Source organism: Puma concolor, chromosome E4, assembly GCF_028749965.1.
Source record: "Puma concolor isolate L17-30 chromosome E4, mPumCon1.1.hap2, whole genome shotgun sequence".
Classification (NCBI taxonomy): Eukaryota; Metazoa; Chordata; class Mammalia; order Carnivora; family Felidae; genus Puma; species Puma concolor.
The window spans coordinates 34896313-34916454 of NC_141683.1; the positions used below are offsets into that span (position 1 = coordinate 34896313).

At 49.6% G+C, this 20142-nt stretch overlaps 1 long non-coding RNA gene across 4 annotated transcripts; it reads right to left on the reverse strand.

Moving 5' to 3' along the window:
* Nucleotides 1-2484: 2484 nt before the first annotated feature.
* On the reverse strand, nt 2485-6767 carry LOC147572575 (uncharacterized). Of its 4 annotated transcripts, none has more exons than XR_015246411.1 (5): nt 6606-6767; nt 4641-5427; nt 3154-3828; nt 2863-3029; nt 2485-2753 (listed from the first exon to the last, which is right to left on the reverse strand). It is a non-coding gene; the product is annotated as an uncharacterized LOC147572575 (long non-coding RNA). The 4 variants fall into 4 exon arrangements; XR_015246410.1 differs by having other exon boundaries at nt 2863-3234; nt 3732-3828; nt 6606-6766; XR_015246409.1 differs by having other exon boundaries at nt 3732-3828; nt 6606-6762.
* Between the last annotated feature and the right edge of the window lie 13375 nt (nt 6768-20142).

Here is a 20142-nt window from a genome sequence, read left to right on the forward strand (position 1 = left end):
GCAGAACTGCAAAACATAAATTATTTTAAGCATGCCCATAATCTTTATTAACAGACAACGTGAGATTAATCATCAACTAAATGAGATGTGTGGATCTTGTTTGGAACTGGATTCAAACAAAACTGTTAAAAACCTGAGACCAGCAGGGAAACGTAAACACGGGCGGGGGGTGGGGGGGGAGACCAGTGATATTTCAGGGGGATACGACGACTGGGTTATGCTTTAAGAGAGCCACACTGGAGAATTTATGGATGGAACATGATGTTTGGGATCTGCTGTAAAAACAAAACAAAACAAAACAAAACAACAACAACAAATATATATATATATATATATATATATATATATATATATATACACACACACACACACACAAGAGAGAAATAAAGAACAGGTGGGTGGGGTACAAATAAAATCAGGCTACATGTTGATTACGTGTTAAAGCTGAGTGACAGGAACGTGGGATGTTCTCACACTAGCTGTATCTTCACATACGTGTTCAATTTCCATAGTAAGAATTTTAGAGGGTAACCATCATCTCAAACTACAGCTAATTTCCCCACATCTGCCCCACTGCAGAGAAATGTGGTATCATGGGGGTCGTACCCGGACACGGTCTTTTGAAGAGCCACAGAATGGGGCCGAGACGTGTCTTTTCTGTCACTGCCATCGTGTGCATCTGGGACGTACCTGCTTCAGCTCTGCTTTCACCCTGGGCCTGGAGACTCGGCCGTGCTTTCTCTCACAGTTCCTACTCTCCCTCCCCAGTCTTCCCCTTCCCTGCCACTGGCTGGTTCTCCTCCCCCCCCCCCCGCCCCCCCAGCCCTCTGCTTTCTCCGATGGTGTGGGCTGCCGCTGTCCTGCCACCTTGTCCTAGGTCATTCTCCTCCCTTCCCATGGTCCCCTGAGGCCCAAGGATTCCCATTCCCACAGGGCGTCCCCTCTTTCCTTAACTGCACCCACACCACCAGGAGGCCCAGGAACATCCCGTCTTCCCCCAAACCGGCCACGCTCGCTGCTGTGAGCTCCCCTCTTCCTCCACTTGCCTACTCAGATACCTCCCGCACACTTCCGGGACGCACCAAATCAGGACGGGTCAACCAATTAAGCACGTGCACACCTACAAGTGTGTCAAGCACGGTACCCCACGCCAGGATGACGGCAATGAACAAGACAGATACGGATACGCTCTCTAGAAGCCTAGATTCCAGTGCAGATCATATGGAAATGGGTTCAACGGTCCCTGTGCCTTTCAGACCAGACTGTGAATCCTTTCTTTGCCTTGGCAGCCTCTGAGCTTCATACAGTGCCCCACGCATAACAGACCCTTAATAAATATCTGGTAAACAAATATTTCCCCAAGTCAGTGCACCAGTGTCAACATCGGGTCAAGTCCAAGCAGGACAGGGTCACCCTAAGCTCTACAAATGAAAGGTGTTTAGAGAGGGCTTTTGACGAGGACCCTTTCTTTTTTTCTTTCTTGGGGGGATGAGAACAGTCAGAGAGCCAGCCTCTGGGGACAATGTGCGGAGGGAGGTGTGAAGGAAGACTCCCAGGGCCAGGCTTACCAGTACCGGCTAAAAGCAGCTCTGAGTGTGCTCAGCTTCTGGCTTGCTATTCTGGGTTGTCTGCTCCCTCCTCCCACTGCCAGCCTCCTCCCTTCCAGCTGCAATGGGAATAAACCTCAGTCACCCCCACCCCCCAACGCCGTTCCCAGGACGTGGTTTCCTCTGGCCACGAGAGTGTCTCACTTCCTATCCCAACACAGACCAGCAGTGATGCAACTGCTGTGCGGCTGTCCTGTAGTAGGGAGGGGGGAGGGGGGTGGCTTGTCCTGTTCCTAACCAAGAATTTCACCAAGACTCTGGTTTGAGGACCGGGTCAAAAGGGTGGAAACCTGGACACAAGAGGACACCGTAAGTGTTGGCCGCAAGAGCCCTGAATACTAATTCCGGACCCAAGCCAGCACAGATGCACACCCTACGAACCCCAAGCCAGAGGGCCTTGTCCTGACAGAGTGGATGAGTGCCAGGCTCAGGCAGACAAACTAGGCTCGGCTGCAGGCTCTCTGCAAATGCATCTCTAAGGGCCCTGGCACTACAGGGGGCTGTGAGGCTGGAAGTGACAAATCAAAGGCATCGAGGGAAATATGAAATATGAAAATGAAAGAGATTTCCCAGATACAGGGTGGCTATCTTTGGGTTGATTCCAGTAATCTACTATCTCAACTGCCATATCATCCTCTCATGGGATAACACAGTAAGGCCCGATGCAGAATCTTCAAGAACCATAGGACTCTGAAATGGCCACAATTAAGCATCTCAGTGGAGATCTAAGCACTTTGTTGGTCTACGGCACAGTTTTTCGTAGAGGGCAGGACAGTGTATTTCGGGACTGCGGGTCATATGGTTTTTGTTGCACCACTCAACTATACCAACCTAGCGGGAAAGCAGCCATAGAGGATACATAAACAATGGGCACGTCTGGGTTCCAATAAAACTTTATTTACAAAAGCAGGCATCTGACCTATGGGCTGTAGCCTGCCAACTGCTTGGTGACTGGGAAAACCTGCTCTTCCCGCATTTCCACATTCCCAAGAGGGACAAGGGCCACACTCCCTCTGGAGGGCGCCCACCCACTTTGGAGACAGGGGTCTACCCTAGAGAGCAGGCCTCCATTTCTGCTCCTCCTTCCCACAAAGCATCAGAGAAATCTGCGCAGCTTGGTCAAAACGCCTGCCCGGCACCAGAAACCTGGGCAGAGGTGGAGAAAGCTTCGGATGTCAAATCCGAAGGCTTTGGACATGGAAGAAACCAGACCGCTCAGACTAGGCACTAAGTCCTGGAAACGGAAGAGCCTCACCCGAGACCACGTAGCTGACAGAAGCCTCCTGACGCTCTGTGCAGTGCTCTTACTCCTCTAGAGTGATGACTGGGAAGGAACCAGAACAAACAGTCTTGCTGGTGGAGGCTAATCAAAGACCCATGGCTCGTGGCTATAGCAGGCACAACTTGGGGCCTCTCAGTAATCTATAAGTGAATGGCACAGCAAAGGTCAAGGAGAACGAGTGGAGAAATAAGCGTATATATCTATCTTTCCAGGACATAGCCTCCTGGACATAGTTACTAGGGAGAAGGAAACTTAAACAGAAACCTGAACTTCAAAAAGGGGTGTGGTTTGATAGAAGACGTGTGTGTTCATTAGCAGAAACAGGTCCAGCAGTCTGGGCGGGCGCTGGGATCATAAACAGGTACAAGATATACAGCCTCGCCCAATTCTAGGCCGATGCCCAGGGCCCTGGGCTCACTCTCCCTGCATACGTTCTCAGCGACCTACACCTTCGAGGCTTGGTAATGCAATTCCCTATAAGTTCTTTTCCCAGAATTGGCTTCCACTGCAAACTTTATTTGCCTGACCGTAAACATTTCAATTTGGACGGCCGTGGTCTTGAAGGCAGGTCGCCTAACATCAAATCAAACGTGATGTTCCTGTAAAGAAGCCTGAATCCGGGTTTTTCTGTCAATCGCTAAGGCTCAAAATTTTAGCACCTTCTCCCCACGACCTAGCCACAAGCCAAAGTGGCTCTCTGAAAGACTCTTCCCTCTGCATTCCCTCAGGCTCCACCCTAATCCATCACTTCCAGTCTGGAACACCATGAGTCTCCTCGCCTGGAGTCCCAGATTCCAGGCTTGTAACAAAGCCAGGCTGATCTTCCCCTATATACCCACCACCTTCCTCCTATCCACTGCAATTTCTCCAAGGTCAAGGGCCAGTCCTGTCTTCCCAGCTCCCAGAACCTTACCGAACGTGGTAGGAACCCAGTCCCTGCTAAACGAATGAACCCTGGTTTTCATCGGGAGCTGAGACCCCAAAAAAGACCTTGAGGCCCTTCTATTCCCTATTTATGGGAAGCCTAGGCTGCTAGGCTCTGCGGGCCCTCACCCACTATTCCCACCCCCAGGTCCTACCACCCCAGAAACAAGCGCCATCTAGCTGATCAGTGCCCGACCCTCCTCGTGCGCCAGCCATTCCTGCATCCACGTCTCTGCCCACGCTCTGCTCGCCCTGCCCTGCAATGACGTCCCTGCCCTTCCCCCTCCTTCCACTCCAACTCCTGCGCAACTGCCGAGCTCTGGGGGAGATAAGGGATGCTGGAAGGGGCAAGATGATTAAAACACTGGGGAATGGGGGGCCTGATGGGGATACACTGGGGTCTCTGATCCCTGGAGCCATCAACCTCCCAATGGGTCGCAGGCGATTAGAGAAGGAAGAGGCGGGAGGAGGAGCTAGATTTTTCCACTGAACGAAAGGCATGATTTTCATCACTGCTTCTGTTGCCCTGGTAACCAGGGACAGCCCAGTGGAGAGTACAGTAAAAGAACACCATGTTTATCTTTGCTGTCTGATCCACTTCCCTGTACACCCTTCCCTGACCATCCCCTAGCTCCTAGGCCTGCTCCAGATTTCTCCTAAGGCCACTACCATCCTTCTAATCACTTCTGCTCATACACCTCAAAGCAGAGTTAATCTCTGCCTCTCTCTATCCAACCCTATGTACTGCGTATTCTTCTGTCACATCCTAGGGGTCATCTCACCACACCCATCGGCCATGCCAGGGGGCCCCAAGAACCAATGCTGACCTCAAAACGCAAGAAGGGCATCCACTCCACCAGACAGTTCTCTGGACAAGGGGGCCTAGAGAAGCAAGAAGGTGAGGAGGCCGCCCAGTCAACTCCTCTTTCTGAGCCCCAGACAGCCAGCTGGTGTGCATGGGTCCCAGTTCTCCCATCCCTCCCTCCTACGCCAGGGATCGGGAGGAGGAGCCAAGTGGAGGAGAAGGTCCACCCCAAAGCTTCCACAGATCCTGCCTCCCACAGGGACACAGTGTCGGCGTGACCCGAGAGCGGAGACACAGCGCTTGCCCTGGGAGATTATATAAGCGTTATATAACATGGTGGCACCAATAAGCACATAGCCACAGTTGGTGAGTGCCAGGGACAGGCCAGGGGTGGAACCAAACCCAAGGGGCTGGAGGTAAAGGCTTTCACCACCAATGCCAAAGCTGGCTGCCCCGGCCCTGTCTATACCCGCTCCTTCCACCCCAGAGGACACAGAGAGAGACTTGCCTGGCTCTGCATTCTTCTTCCCACGCTGGGCAGCAGGGAGGGGCTGCAGCACCATCATCACTCACCCTGGCCCAGGGCAGCCTCCGTCTGTGCGGCCCAAGGTGCCGGGCTGTCCTTCCCACACGGGAGCAGCAAGGGGGCTGTGGTCCCCGGGGGCGGGGAGGGGGGGTGGGGCGCGTGAGCCAGCAGCCCCCTCCTCTCTGTCCTTGCACCAGAACGTGTTTGTTTGGGGAATAAGTGCTGCAGCAGCTCCAGGATTGGCTGGGCCAGCTGTCCCTCTGCTCTGTCATTTGCAGTTCCTCTAAAAAAAACAAAACAAAAAAACAAAACAAAACCAAAAAAACCAAAAAACAAAACACCCCCCCGAAAACCCCAAAACAAAACAAAAAAACAAAAACAAAAACAAAACAAAATAAACCGAAAGGGAAAGAAAAAAGAAATAAGCACATGTGGCAAACGCCAAATCCGGAATTTTGGTCTGTGGCTCTGAACAAAGCTGGGGGGGGGGGGGGGGAGTCCTAAGGACATTACCCTGTTTCCCTACAGACCCCACCTCCCACCACTTATGAACACGGGCTGTAGGCCTGGAGACTTCCCCTCACCTCCCGCCCCCCAAAACCCCTATCTCTGGAGCTGACTCAGTTGCTGCAGCTCCTTCAACCCAGGGCTTCCTCACCAAACCCCCCACCACCCCGGCCTCTGCAGAGTGCTCAGAGTATGCGGCTCCCGGATATGCACGCGGGAGCCAGGCGGCCGGCTGGGGGCAGTTCGGGGCAGTTCGGGGCCAGGTGTTCATCAAACTCCTCCACCCTCACCACCTCACCCACTTTATTAATTTGGGGGGTGGGGTGGGGGGGCTGATCGGAGCCGGAGCCCAGTGGCACCTCCGGCAGCCTGCCCTCTCTCCCGAGCCATGCCTCTGGCCTTCCCGCCGCCTCCTCCACACGCACCTCCGCGCCCCCTGAGGAAGGGGGGAGAAAGAAATACGCATTAATATCACGAGCCTCGGCGCACCAGCCCTCGCCCCCTCAACCACCTGTCTCTGCGCTCTCCCTCCCCCACTGCCTTCCTCAACTCCGGGCGCCCCCTCTGCAGCAAAGGGGCACCACGCCCACTGCGGAGCGGAGAAACGCAAGGTGGGAGTGGGCAGGGGCTGCCGCGCCGGGGCCAGGGGGCTGCTCCGCCACCTCCCCCGCCCAGCCAGCCCTGGCCCCAGAGCCCGGGGGCCGACCGGGGCTGCTCGGGCCGCGATCCGCTCCTACCCACGCGGCCAGGGCAGCAGCACCCGGAGGCCGCGCCGCAGCGGGGGTGGGGCGCGAGCCGAGCACGGCCAGCCCACCCCCCCTCGCCCGGCATCGCCCCCGGGGACCCCCTCCCTGCCCCGGGGCCCTCGGACAGCGTCCGCAGGCCTGGCGCGCTGTGACTCCCCCCCCCCCCCCTCCTCCACTCCCCGACACCCTGACGGGGTCCCGCTCTCACCTCCGGCCAGCCTCCTCCCTCCCGGGGGACCGCTCAGCCCACCTCGCAGCCCCCGAGCGCCCGGCGGGAGGCGCGCGATGCGCAGCCGCTGCGGACCCCGGCTCCGCCGCGGCCGCTTCCCGGGAGTGTGAGCTCAGCCCGCCCGCGCGCCCGCGCTTCCCACGCTCGGTGCCCGGCGCCGCGCCACCCAGCGGCCGCGGCGGGCACGGCACGCTCGCGTCCGGGAAAATCTGCCGCAGCCCTGCCGACGGGTTGGGAAATTCCCAGAATTTGACCGAAGCCTTGCTGTGGGGCGGTGGGGGGGGGACCTGCGGGGCCCACTGACTGTCTCCAGATTTAGGGCGGAACGACTCCCCTCCCAGCCTGTCTCCAAAGGCGATTCAGAGTTTTTGCATGATTCCCGAATTCTTCCCCCCTGCTCCTCGGTCCTCGCCTCCTTTATTTCTCCTAGGGCAGTGGAGACCCTGGTGCCAGTGGTGACTGCTCTTGTAAAATGGGGGTGGGAAATCGGGGGGTGGCAAAGGGCAGGAAGCTCGTGAGGCTAGCATTCCAAGGCCTTCTTGGGCCTACAGAGAGATCCCAGGTATGCACCGGTCATTCCCAACCGTGCTTGTTTCACACACACACACACACACACACACACACACACACACACACACGCCTCCAGCCCACCTGTGAATTCTAATTCGGGAGAATTAGAGTGCTGTTTTCTAAACTTTTCTCAGATCCAGCCCCTTCTGAGAATTGGAGGAGAGGTGTGGGCCCTCTCTCCAAAATAGTCCATGTGCATACATACGCAATTTTGGATAGTTAGGGCATTCGCAGACTTCTCAAAACGCCCTGAACATCAGTTTAAGAACCGTCTCTGCAGATACCCTAAGACAGCAGGATTCCCAGCTGGTGATTACCTGTACCCGCTGCCATCTTTGATCATGCTGTTTCCTCCTTTAGAATATCTCCTTTGCCCCCAATCTCACATTTCTGCCTATAGAAATTCCATCTTTCCTTTAAGACCCACTCGGATACCTTTTCCCCTGATTTTCCCCATTCAGAAGGAATGGGTTTCTGGGAGCATGGTCTTTATGACATTTATGGCCATTAATACTATCCACATGGATGGATCTGTAGTTATTCTCGTAGTTAGTTGTCTTCTTGGTCCTTCTAGATAGCAAACTCTTTTAAGATCAGTTTCCCCCTTGGCAACTACTAATATGCCTTATACGGTCTGCCCTTGACACACAACTCTTAAAAACCAAAGAAAAGGAAGTTGGGTTGAAGGAATAGAAGGCCCACAGGAAACCCAGGGAGATGAATCCTGTTACTCCAGAGGAACTGGATGCCGTTCCACCTCCTGAGGCTGCACCATCAACATATACCATGTGCACACCTCAGTGCCTGGCCAATGGAATTCTCAAGTTGGCAGGATCTTTTCACCCATTCCTCATCCTCTGGACAAGACAGTCATAATTTAGAGGTTCTTGGCAAAGTTGGGATACAAGTTCATGCAGAATATACCTGATAGAAAGCAGATATTCTACCCCTAATGTCCCCTTTTCCAATAAGGACACCACCATTCACCAGTCACACAAGCTAATGTCATCCTCGACTCTTTCCCCGCTTGCCTCTCTCCATGCACATTCCCCATCAATCACCACTTCTTGGTTTTGATTGCTAAATCTATTTCAAAGATTGCCCTTCTCTCCATCCTCTGATCCCATCTGGAGCTCAGACCAGCATTATTTCTTGCCTGAATTTCTGCATGTGTCCCCATCTAGCTGGTCTACCTGCCTCCAGTCTTGCCCAACTCAGATCTAGTGTCCACATCCCAGCGAGAAAAATCTTCCTAGGTTCCCAATCGTTTCCCTGCTTAAAGCCTTAGGTAGCTCCACATTATCCTAAGGATAAAGTCCAAACTCCTCTACTCGCTTGCTAAGCGTTCAAAATCTGGACTCAGCTGACTTTCCAGTCTCTCTCTCATCACTTTCCCTCTTACCTTTTATGCTTCAGTAGTCCCAAACACCATGCCCTTTCCCACCTTGAGCTGAGAATGCCCTTCCCTGGCTTTTTATGAGGCTATGCCCTACTCACTCTTCAGATTTCCTTAAGGTCTCCTCCTATATCACCTGTCCTCGCTCTCCTTCTCACACAGTATTGTTCCTCACATATATGAGGTCTGCCTTCTCTGCCGCACTAGGAGCTCTGCAAAGTGTCCTCGCTACCTGACTCTATGTAGAAAGGCAACAAATATTTATTGAATGAATGAAAGCTTTGAACATGACACATACCCCAGAGGAGAGACTCTAGGGCAAATGCCGTGGTGCTGCGTGGTCTGAAAGTCAGACGTGGTAGGGCCAGGCATTCTGCTTTTGAATAATAGCACCGCTCACTGTTTTCAAGTGAATTTCAATCCCTCTGTGTCTTTGATTTCCTCAACTGAAAAATAGGGATGATAATCCTGAGGGTGTTGAGGATCTAAAGGTTGGCAGAGATATATATGAAAGCACTCTGTAATTGTGAAGTTCTCTCTGTATATATAATAGTAGTGTTGTATTACTGCACTGGATCCTCGCAATAACGTTTGGGGGTAGGCAGCTGACATTTCCTATTTTGCATATGAGGAAACTGAAGGTGGATAATGTAAAGCAATTTGCCTAAGGTCACCTAGCTAGTTGTCAGGGAATAGAGGCTGGTCACTGGCTCCTAAGCCCAGGCTCTCTCCACACATCCATCACCACTGCCCCTCCCTCTCACCCACAAAGCAGAAAGCACTGTTGGGACACAGACCTATTGACATCCTGAGGATCAGGCAGGACAGTGTCACCGCTTACCGTTTCTGAAAGGGTTTCTTGGGGAGGGTTGCCGGTAGAAAGTGAGCTATACGACAAGTATTAGGGCAGGAAGGAGTGGGGTAGGGAGCAATTGGCCTTGAGGTTGACCCCGTACTCTCCATCTCTGGCCCTTCTGCCACTCTAGAGGGTTGTCCCAATTGACAGCCCCCCTTTACCACGCAGTTGGACCCCTGAGAGTTCTGAGGTCCCCCAAAGCTGGAAACCTTCCATCACCTCCATGTTTCCAATTCTGTCTGCGGCGCAAATATTTACTGAAGTCTCGCTAAGTGCTTTGTCACTGCCTCGGGAAGACTGGCCGCGTGACTCAACCTCTCCGAGCCACAGTTTCCCCGCTCTGCAAAATGGGATTGGTAATAGCCTGTCACACGGCTTTTGTAAGGATGAAACAAGATAACCTAGCAGCTGCCGGTGGGCTGTTGCCAGTGGAGACACCTGCCTCCAACACCCCGCTCTGTGTCTGCTATTTTTCATTTGAGTGCATGGGGATGTCAGTTTGGTAACTAGGGGAGGGCGGAGGGGAGCAGAGACGCTGGAAAAGAGAGGGGAGGAGTAGGAAGGCCACAGTCCTCCCCACTGCGCCCCTCCTGGGACGCGGAGAGAGCTGTGAGGCTCAGAGCTTGTATGAACTGTTGAAGAAGACCTTGTCAGTCCCTAGGCCCTTTGAGTCAGCCTCAGTGATGGATGAGAGGCTTCTTCAGGCTCTGGGTGGGCAGGGGGCACAGACCACTGAGAGTCAGAACAGGAGAGGAAGAGCCGAACAACCGTCTTTTGGTGACCACAGCTGTGAGGGCTCCAATGAGGCTTCTTTTTGAGAACTCCTAGAAATAACTGTAGGGCATTCTAAGAACGTCAATGAAATCAGCAAACAAGATGTTGCAAGCATAAAGCACAGAAGGGGTGTGCCTGGCACATAGTAGGCACTCAACATGTGTTAATTCCCCAAGATGAGTACACTTGAGCATCAGGGGATAGAGTGCCGTGCTCCTGAGCCTCCGATAACGCTGCCTTTGCCCTAAGCAAGTGTGTTTCGCACTGTGTCCAGTGCCCCAGGGAACACCCAGTGGAGCTGCCCTTCACAGATCCCCTTGTGTGGTTATGGTGGTTTTTCTCTTTAAAGATTAAATCGTTTCTTCCCTTTCTGCTCAACAAAGACAACAGCCCTTTGGTTTTTGATAAACGTTCCTTTCTTACTAGCAGGTGGATTTGCCCCGGGCACTAAGCTGTGCTTTTAAAACACAGACTTGCCCAGCTGTTTGAATCTGCTACTTCCGTCTTTCTTACTTCTCTTATCTCTTGCCCCTGGGGCTGAGTTTTCTTTGCCTTGGCAGGCTGATAACGTGTGGAAGGGCGAGAACAGTTCTAATTAATAGACTAATTAGCGGTACAAGCCTTTAATAGCTGATTATAGGCGAGTCATTCCCCACCCCCCAAGTGATTGATTTATTTATTGCTGTTGTGCTGCATTATGGCAAAAGAGTCTGCTCCTAATTTGCTATTGGTTGCTTTAATGGGTCTTTTCCTTCTCTTTCTTTTCCTCCTTCCCTTTGCTAACGGTGGGAACAACGCAGAGCTGATGAGCAGCTCCGAACACACGAAAAGTGTGAGGATCCTGATGTCACCCACATCTGGAGAGCTGAGAGCTAGAAAGGGAGTAGAAGGGGTGAGGAGAAAGGAGGCAAGAAAATCCTGCCAGTACTTGTAGGCTTATCTCCCCAGGACCCTTACCTCGTGATCTCTACCCGCCCCCTTCTGTAGGCCATAACTCACCCAGGTCGACTGCTTTTAAAAACAGCATGGAGGGGCGCCTGGGTGGTTCAGTGGGTGAAGCGTCTGACTCTTGGTTTCGACTCAGGTCATCTTCTCACGGTTCGTGGCATTGAGCCCCGTGTCAGGCTCTGTGCTGACAGTGCGGACACTGCTTGGGATTCTCTCTCTGCCCCTCCTTTGCACTCTCTCTCTCTCTCTCTCTCTCTCAAAATAAATAAATAAACGTTAAAAAGAAACAGCGTAGAGCTTAAAATAGTCCACTGAAATCCGGCTGCCTGGGTTCAAGCCTTGGTTCCGCCCCCCCCCTGCACCCCCCCCCCGCTAGCTATGTGATCTGAGCAAGCCACTTAACTTCACTGTGCCTCAGTGTGTCATTTGTAAAGTGGGAGCGTTCTTCCCTAGGACTGTCGTGAGGAATACATGACACGCGCCAGGTAAGGCCTTTGGCACGGCGCATGGCGCATAGTGAGCCTTGCATAACATTAGCTGTGATCATCGCTGCTACCTGAGATGATTTAACTTACCTGATACACAGAAGGAATTTGATAAATGTTTGCAGAATAAATGAATGACTAGATTGTAATTTTCAAGTAGATTGTGAGCCCTTGAAGTTCAAAGGGGTGAAGAAAGAAGGAAATTGCGCACTAAATCATAACAAGAAGCTACCTGTAGTTCAGTGCTTATCACAAGCTGGGCTCTGAGCAAATTATGCTTTATGGACCTTCTCTCATTTGATCCTTATGTAATCTGATTTTTACCAGCCTTCTTGGATCATGTATTTTTGACGTAGCCCAGTCCCCATACCCAATTTTGTGGAATGTCTGTGTTCTGCCCCCAAATTTCCAAGGATTCTTGAGAGATGGGCTGAGATTTTCATGGTCACTTTTCCTCATGAATTCCTGTTCTGGCTGAATTCAACCTCTTGTATCTGCCTCCTGACAATGTCTTTCGCTTGACGCATCACTCTCACTCATAGCAAGCTGAGCTCCTTCCTTCCTTCTATCCCCGAAACCCTAAGAACATAGGGCCATTTTGTGTGGAAGACTTCTACCGGAGGTCGGAAGCAAGACATGATGGTTGTAACACCACTTAGAACAAGCAAGAGCTGGAAATCTCCACACCAACGCTCCCCATCTCCCTCACATGGTGCCCTCCCACCTGGCTGCCATTAAGAAACATAAGTTTCTTACTACTTTATTACACAAATAAATTCAGCTCTCTGCTCCTCTCTGTTTTTAAGTAGGCTTCACGCTCAGCATGGACCCCAATGTGGGACTTGAACTCATGACCCTGAGACCAAGACCTGAGATCAAGACCTGAGCTGACTTGAAGAATCAAACACTTAACCAACTGAGCCACCCAGGTGTCCTGTAATTTATCTCTCTTGAGCAAATCTCTGCATTTTGGGCTATTCTCAATCTGGGGTTGGAGAAGGAACTGTGGAGATAGGTGAACATGAGGGAGCTTAGCTGCTTTTCTTGGCCACACAGGTTTACCAAAGCATTTCCCTCAACAGATGACCCAAGCACCTCTGAGGTGGTTCCTGCCCCACACTAGAACGAGGAAGTTGGGCGGTCATATTTTTACAGACAATTTTTTTCTCCCTACTATACTTAGGGGAATGCTAAGAAGTAAATATTATCATCCCTCTTTTTTTTTTTTTTCCCCAGATGAGAAACCTGGAAATAATAAAAGTTAAAAGTGAAACCCACTTGCAATCACACAGATACTGGAATCCCAGTGGAGCCTGTCTGAGTCCAAAGCCAGGGAGACTGACCGAGACACCACACGGTCACTTAATAAAGCTCGAGCAGGTCTGAGGTGGGTTCTTCTCACAGGGCAAACCTTTCTCAGGAAACCTTTCAGTGGCGGAGGTGATATGGGTCACAGGAAAGTGAACTGATTGACTGAAGGTCAAAGACATTAGAACAGAGTTGGGGCTAGAAATAGCTACATATCTATAGCTTCATGTGTGAGACCTGGGAGTTATTGCTATTAATCACTGCTGAGTGATTACTCTGATTGCTTCATTCGTTGATGCTGTGCTTTATTCAACCTTGGGTAGGGGCCCCCTCTCTAGGAAGATAAGGCAGACTTTCTTCTGCTTGTGGAGTGCCAACTTCAGATATAAAACATCACATTGGTAGCCCATCCATATCTCAGAAGGCTGGCCCGGTAGCTGAGGCTCTTTCAAAGAACTCAAAAGAGTAATGATGGAATGAATGGAAGAATGGCTTTTCACTCATTCTAATTTGTCAGTTCTTTTCTCAAGGATTTACCTAAGGCAGGAAGGCTGATTTAGGCAGAACTAGAAGGAGCCTCTATCCCAGCTGGGCAGCCATCTGGGGGCACCGAAATTATAAAGGATGTAAGAACACAACCACCAATGGAATGAGGTTACCAAAATGGAGTTTAGCAGAACTCTTTTCAGAGACAGTAATGAATATAGTTAGAATTCTTGAATAGTTCCCTTGTGTAGGGGTGGGGGGACAGATTTTTACCACATAGCAGCAGTGTGACATTGGCTTTCTCATCCCTGAAATGGGGATTATGATACTTGTCACTAGGGTCCCCCCCCAATTAAATGTGACAACGGAAAGATTATAGCGTTTATTATTATTTACTCTGTAGTCCACTATCATCTGGTTTCTGCCCTCCTACACCCTACTGATTGCTTTCACCAAGATTGCCAACCACCCCTTTGCTGAAAAGTCCATTTCTCTTCCACTTGGTGGCATTTGGATACTGTATCCCAGACCTTCCTCCATGTAAGATTCTCTTCCCTGGCTTCGTGTTATCCTAGTCTCAAAGTTTTCATATCTCTTTGACCACTCTTCTAAGTTTCCGCTGAGACCTCAGTGCTGGCTGTCAGTTGTTGCATAACAAATCACCCCAAATTTAGCCGCTCAAAATAAAACTGATTATCTCATTCAGTTTCTTAGGGTCGGGAGTTTGGGAGCAGTTCAGTCAGATGGAACTGCTTAGCTGGGTTGTTCTGGTTCAGGGTTTCTCAAGAGACCAGTCTCATCCATCCATCCATTCATTCATTCATTCATTCATTCGTGAATATTTTCTTCCAAGCTCTTCCCAGCTCCACATGGCTGTTGGCAGGTGGTTTCAGTTCTTTGCCACGTGGACTTCTGCACAGCACTGCTCATGACATGACAGATGGCCTCCTCCAAAGCAAGTGATTCAAGAAGAATGAGCCTGAATGAAAGCCACGGTATCTTTTATAACCTAATATCAGGAGTGACATACCATCATTTTTGATCACACAGACCAATGGGGGTACAAATATGAGGAGGCCATCCTGGGGGGCATCATGGAGGCTGTCTACAACACCATTCTCCTTTGCAGACCCTTAAACGTTAGCGTTCCCTTGGGGTTCTGTCCTCACACCTCTTTCTCTTCTATTTCCCCACCCCACACACCCTAGATACTATACTGCTCTCAGAAACCTTCAATTACTGTCTAGATTCCAAATCATGCAGGTCTGTATCTCTAGAACCGTTGCCTCTCAGAAACTTAAGCTTGTACCCTGCCCGTTGGGTCCCCAAGGCACCTTGAAGCGCACACATTCCACACTGGATTCATCCTGACCTTCCACAGTCCCGTGTATTCTCTGTGCTTCCATCTCAAGAATGGCAACCACTGAGGCGCCTGGGTGGCTCAGTCGGTTAAACATCTGACTCTTGATTTCAGCTCAGGCCACGATCTCATGGTTCATGGGTTCGAGTCCCACGTCAGGCTCTGCGCTGACAACATGGAGCCTGCGTGGGATTCTCTCTCTCTGTCTCTCTCTGCCCCTCCCCTACACGTGCTCTCTCTCTCCCTCTCTCTCTCAAAATAGTTAAATAAACTTAAAAAAAAAAAAAGAATGACAACCTTGTCCACTCCATTGTCAATCAAGAAACCAGAAAATCATTCTTGCCTGCTCTTTTCCCCTCGCTCTCACATCCAATCAATGCATTAAGGGTTTTTTGTTTTGTTTTTTGTTTCCCCCGTCTCTTCATTTTGGACAATTTCAAACATACAGAAAGATTTAAAAAAAAGTAAGATGATCCCTTATTTACTAGATCACTTTGAGAGTCACAGTGACTCATGTTTTACAACGCATTTGCCTTCTCTCCCCACCTCCCTTTGCCATCTACATATATTTTTCATAATAATACTAACATGCCACTTGCCTTTCCTCCCTCACAAATATGCACTGTGTGTATGTGTGCGATGTTTCCATGTGGATATACAGGACTTAAAAGTTGGTTGTGGCTAATAGGACACTTCATCCTTAAACACTTCTGCAGGCATCTCCTAAGAATAAGGATACTTTCCTGTATGACCCACAGTGTTGTCACTACACCCAAGAACCGATACCAGTTGATTTTGTCTTTCCAGTATATTTCTCCAGACCCCAAGCTTCCCTTATCCTCAGCAATAAAATCACCTCCTAGCTGCTTCCTCCTTCAACCCACACGCCGCACTGCTGCCAAAGCGAACTTTCTAAAATGCAAATCTGCTGCTGCTGCCGCTGCCCTACCTGGGACCTTTCGATGGCTCCACATTACCTTGGCAATAAAGAATAAACTTCACATGGCACAGAAAGCTTTCGTTGCCCAGGTTCAGCTAGAGCAGCACTGCCAGGTGGAAACCTACTATGAGCTACACGTGTAGCTTTAAATTGATAGTAGCCACATTAAAAAAAATAAATAAAACAAACAGGGGCACCTGGGTGGCTCCGTCAGTTAAGCATCCAACCCTTGGTTTCAGCTCGGGTCATGATCTCACGGTTCTCAGGTTCAAGCCCTGCATCAGGATCTGCACTGACAGTGCAGAGCCTGCCTAAGATTCTTTCTCACTCTCTTTGTCCCTCCCCCACCCCCAGTCTCTCTCTCTCTCTCTCTCTCTCTCTCTCTCAAAATAAATAAATAAATAAATATTTTTTAAAGTAAAAGTAGCAAACAAACCCCTAAAAGAGCGATAACAGCAGCAAAAAACCCTAAAACATACAGATGAAATCAACCTTGCCAATACATGTTACTTAACCCACCGTATTCAAACTAATTGCCAGAGCAACACAAACCTAATGTAAACAAATTATTAATGAGAGGCCCCTCACCTTCACTTTTCTTCAAAAGTCTTCAAAATCTGGCTGGTGTTTCATACGTACGGCACGTCTCAATTCAGATGCCAACTTTTCGAGGGTTAAAGTGAAATGTATTCTTACCAAAACAGTAAGATTATATTTAACAAAAAATTATACTGTTTCAGTTTTAAAATTTGAATTCATTAAAATGAAATAAAATGAAAAGTTCTGTTCCTCATTCATACCAGCCCCGTTTCCTGGGCTCAGCAGCCACAGCCGTGGAAAGAGTGCAATTCTCGAAGTGCAATCCAGGGTCCCCTGAGGGACCTTGGAACATTTCCCAGGGGTCTCTAGGGTTGAAACGATTTTCTCTGATAATAGTAAAATGCGATTTGCCCTTTTTCACTTTTTTCCTCTCTGAAGTGTAGACACCGCCGTGTTCCAGAGGCCACATGACATGTAATATGACAACATATTGAATACAGAAACATGAAAGAGAATCAGGAGGCTTCTCTTAAGCCAGATATTGAAGAGAGGTGCCAAAATGCAAAACAGTGCCCCTCTTCTCCCGAAGTGCTTTTATTTTTGAAAATGCATTATATTTCATTAAAATGTAGGTTACTTATATACTCACACAATGAGAAAATTACCACTTTTAAATGAATTACTGAATAATTTCAAAATTTCCCGGTTTTAGCTTCTGGTACAGTGATTATTGATAGATGTAACGCTCAAAATCCAAAGCTTTTTGGAGTCCTCAAGAACTTTTAAGGGGGTAAGAGGGCTCTGAGAAGCTCATCTACAACCTCCCTACCACACAGGCCTCATGGCCAGTGATTGACTTCTTCATATTTTTGGCACGAACTTCCAGTTCCAGACAAGATGAAAATGGACGTACCGCTTCCTATTCCTCTGGCTAAGCGCTTCTAAAAATTCTGGATGGTGTATAGAAAACATAAGAAGTGGGGCACCTGGTGGCTCAGTCGGTGAAGCGTTCGACTCCAGCTCAGGTCATGATCTCGCGGTTTGTGAGTTCGAGCCCCGCATCGGGCTCTGTGCTGACAGCTCCGAGCCTGGAGCCCGCTTCGGATTCCATGTCACCCTCTCTCTCTGCCCCTCCCCCAGTGGCACTCTGTCTCTCAAAAATGAATAAATGTTAAAAAAAATAAAAAAAAAAAAAGAAAACCTAAGAAGACTCTGAAAGGTAAACTGACAAAGGCTGGGGCCCTCGGGACTCCTAGAATGACATGTCACCAGGGTAGTATCAACACAGGGATAATAGGGGGCCTGAACTTCCATTCTATCCAACAGGAATGGGGCACCCACCCCAACAGGCGTCAACAGCTGAATGGAGGGCCGGGACTTCCGCCCCTGCCTGGTAAGGAGGAATCCCCCCACCAGACCAGCACCAAACAGGACACTGAAATAAGATCTGGAGTTTTGTAACATAGTACCCAAAACGTCCAGGATACAACTTGAGATCACTTGTGATACCAAGGACCAGAAATCTCAACTTGAAGGAGAAAAGGTAATTAACAGACGCTGATACTGAGATGACAGAGAGTTTAGAATTATCTGACAAGGATTTTAAAACAGCTATCATAAAAATGCTTCAATGAGCAATTATAACATGCTTGAAATAAAAGAACAAATAGAAAGTCTCCACACAGAAATAGAAGATACAAAGAAGAATCTTGTTCTCTGATCGGGCCTTAAAACAACCCCTTGTTATTTCTGGAATGACCATCCTCACTTTCACCTGGGCCAAGGCTCCTTCCTCTTCCTGGAACACTGATCTCTAGAGTCTTCTTTTAAAACTAAGTTGTCCCAGATGTCACCTCTTCTGGGAAGCCTTCCATGGTTTCCATGCCCCTTCCACTCAAAGCGTCCTTCACCATATCACTTAGGTTCAGCACGAATTGTTCTGTCATCTGTCCCTCCCATGTCCGCCAGTGAGAAGACTTTGACAGAAGAGACTGTGTCTTATCCCAGGTGCCTGGCATAGTACCTGGTTTGTAATAAGCACTCAAAAAAAATAAATAAATAAATAAAAAGGTTTGTCGAATAGATGAATAGATCGATGAATACATGGGAACTTTTCCGTGGTACTCTCTTCCAATGAATACGATTAAGCTCTGTGGCCTGGCATTCAATGACACACACCTTTTTGATACTTGGCTTCCCTTAATACCTCCAACTTGTCTGCTGTACTGGGAAACACAGTGTTTTGAAAGGATCTTTTACTTCCCCACACGCCTATCTCTGCAGGTACCTATGGATGCCCTTCTACTAGCCTCGAAGGTCCTCACCCATTTCTGCTACCAAAATTGTATCTATTTTTACCACCCCACTCAGGTGCCATCTTCCCAGGACCCACCGTCCCCAGTCTCTCTCCCTGCCAGAAGGAGTCTGCCCGCCCCTGGATACACAATACTTCACTCACTCTTTCCTTGTGTTCTTTCTCACCGGCTGCTTTGCATTTTGTTGTTTTTGTTTGTTTTAATGCATTTACAGTATTGTTTTCAAGACTGAAACATCTGTGGGTTCAAATAAATTCACAGCTTACTCATCTTTGCTTCTGCCCGCTGAGCGTCGAGCACAGCCCCCTGAAAACTCAGTTTTGTTTTCCGGGATGTGAATATTAAATAAAATACACTATTTAAAATTTGTTATTTGAAGGACTCCACGGAGGTGACAAGTCCTGTTAGCTGGACCTTCAAGACCTCTTTGGAATTCTGCTTTGTTTCCGCTGTTCTCACCCTGCTCCCGGCCGCGATCGTTCCTCTGGATTCGGTGGTTATCCCCCACCTGCCTTCCTCCCTTCCACCCTCTTGCCTCTCTACCCCCATTCTCTACTCAGCGACCAGCTTGATCCTTGAAAAGCATAAACCAGATCATCGTTACTTCTCTGCTCAAAACCCCCCAGTGGTTTCCTGATCTCCGGATAAAATCCAGACTCCTTACTGAGGCCCAAGAGGCCGGATGTGGTCTGGCCTGCGGATCTTGCTTGCTCTCACTCTGACGCAGCCTCAGTGGCCTTCTTGCCCTCGCTTATCTGCGGCTTCTCGAACTTGCCAAGGTTTGCCCCACAGAGCTTTGCATTTGCCATTTCCCCTGCGTGGCGTGATCTCCCCCTCGCTCCATTCAGGTGAGCTACGCTCTCAATTCTCCCCTCTTTGGGAGTATCCACCATACATGCAAAGTATCAGCCGTCACTCTCCATCATTTTATTTTATGGCTCTTGATACAACCTGAAAACGTATGTCTTTAGTTGCTTAGAGAAATATGTTTGCTTATCGTCTTTCTTCTCCACCAGAATTGGAAGCTCCATAAGGATCTGTTCACTGCTCTATCCCCAGCCACTGGCACAGCGTGGGTACATAGCAGGTGCTCCATGACACTTCCAGAATGACTGAATGCTGACTGTGAACTCGTTGGATGGGGTCTTCACGGACAGAAGCAGCATCCTGTTGCACAGGATTGCTTGCTTGCTACTGGGTTTGGTTGACCTACCTAGAGGGGATGCAATGCGGATGACCCATGTGTCCATACCTAGAGGACAATCCGACTTATCCACTTAGGTGCGACCGGGAGAAGACACTTCTGGGCACGCTTTCCACAACAGACTATGTAATACTCGAGTTCATTCTCTGGGGCTGACTGTGGGCACAGCAGGGGCAGCTGTGCCTCACAGTTTCCTGGGCTCTTCAGTCTCTCCTTTGTCTCAAGGCCCCGGGACCTGCTTGGCTGGCCAGGCCTGGAACAGCACCTGTTGATGAAAGACTCTAGAAGCCCCAGACCTATCCTGAGACTGGCCCTTGCCAGCTTCATGACATCC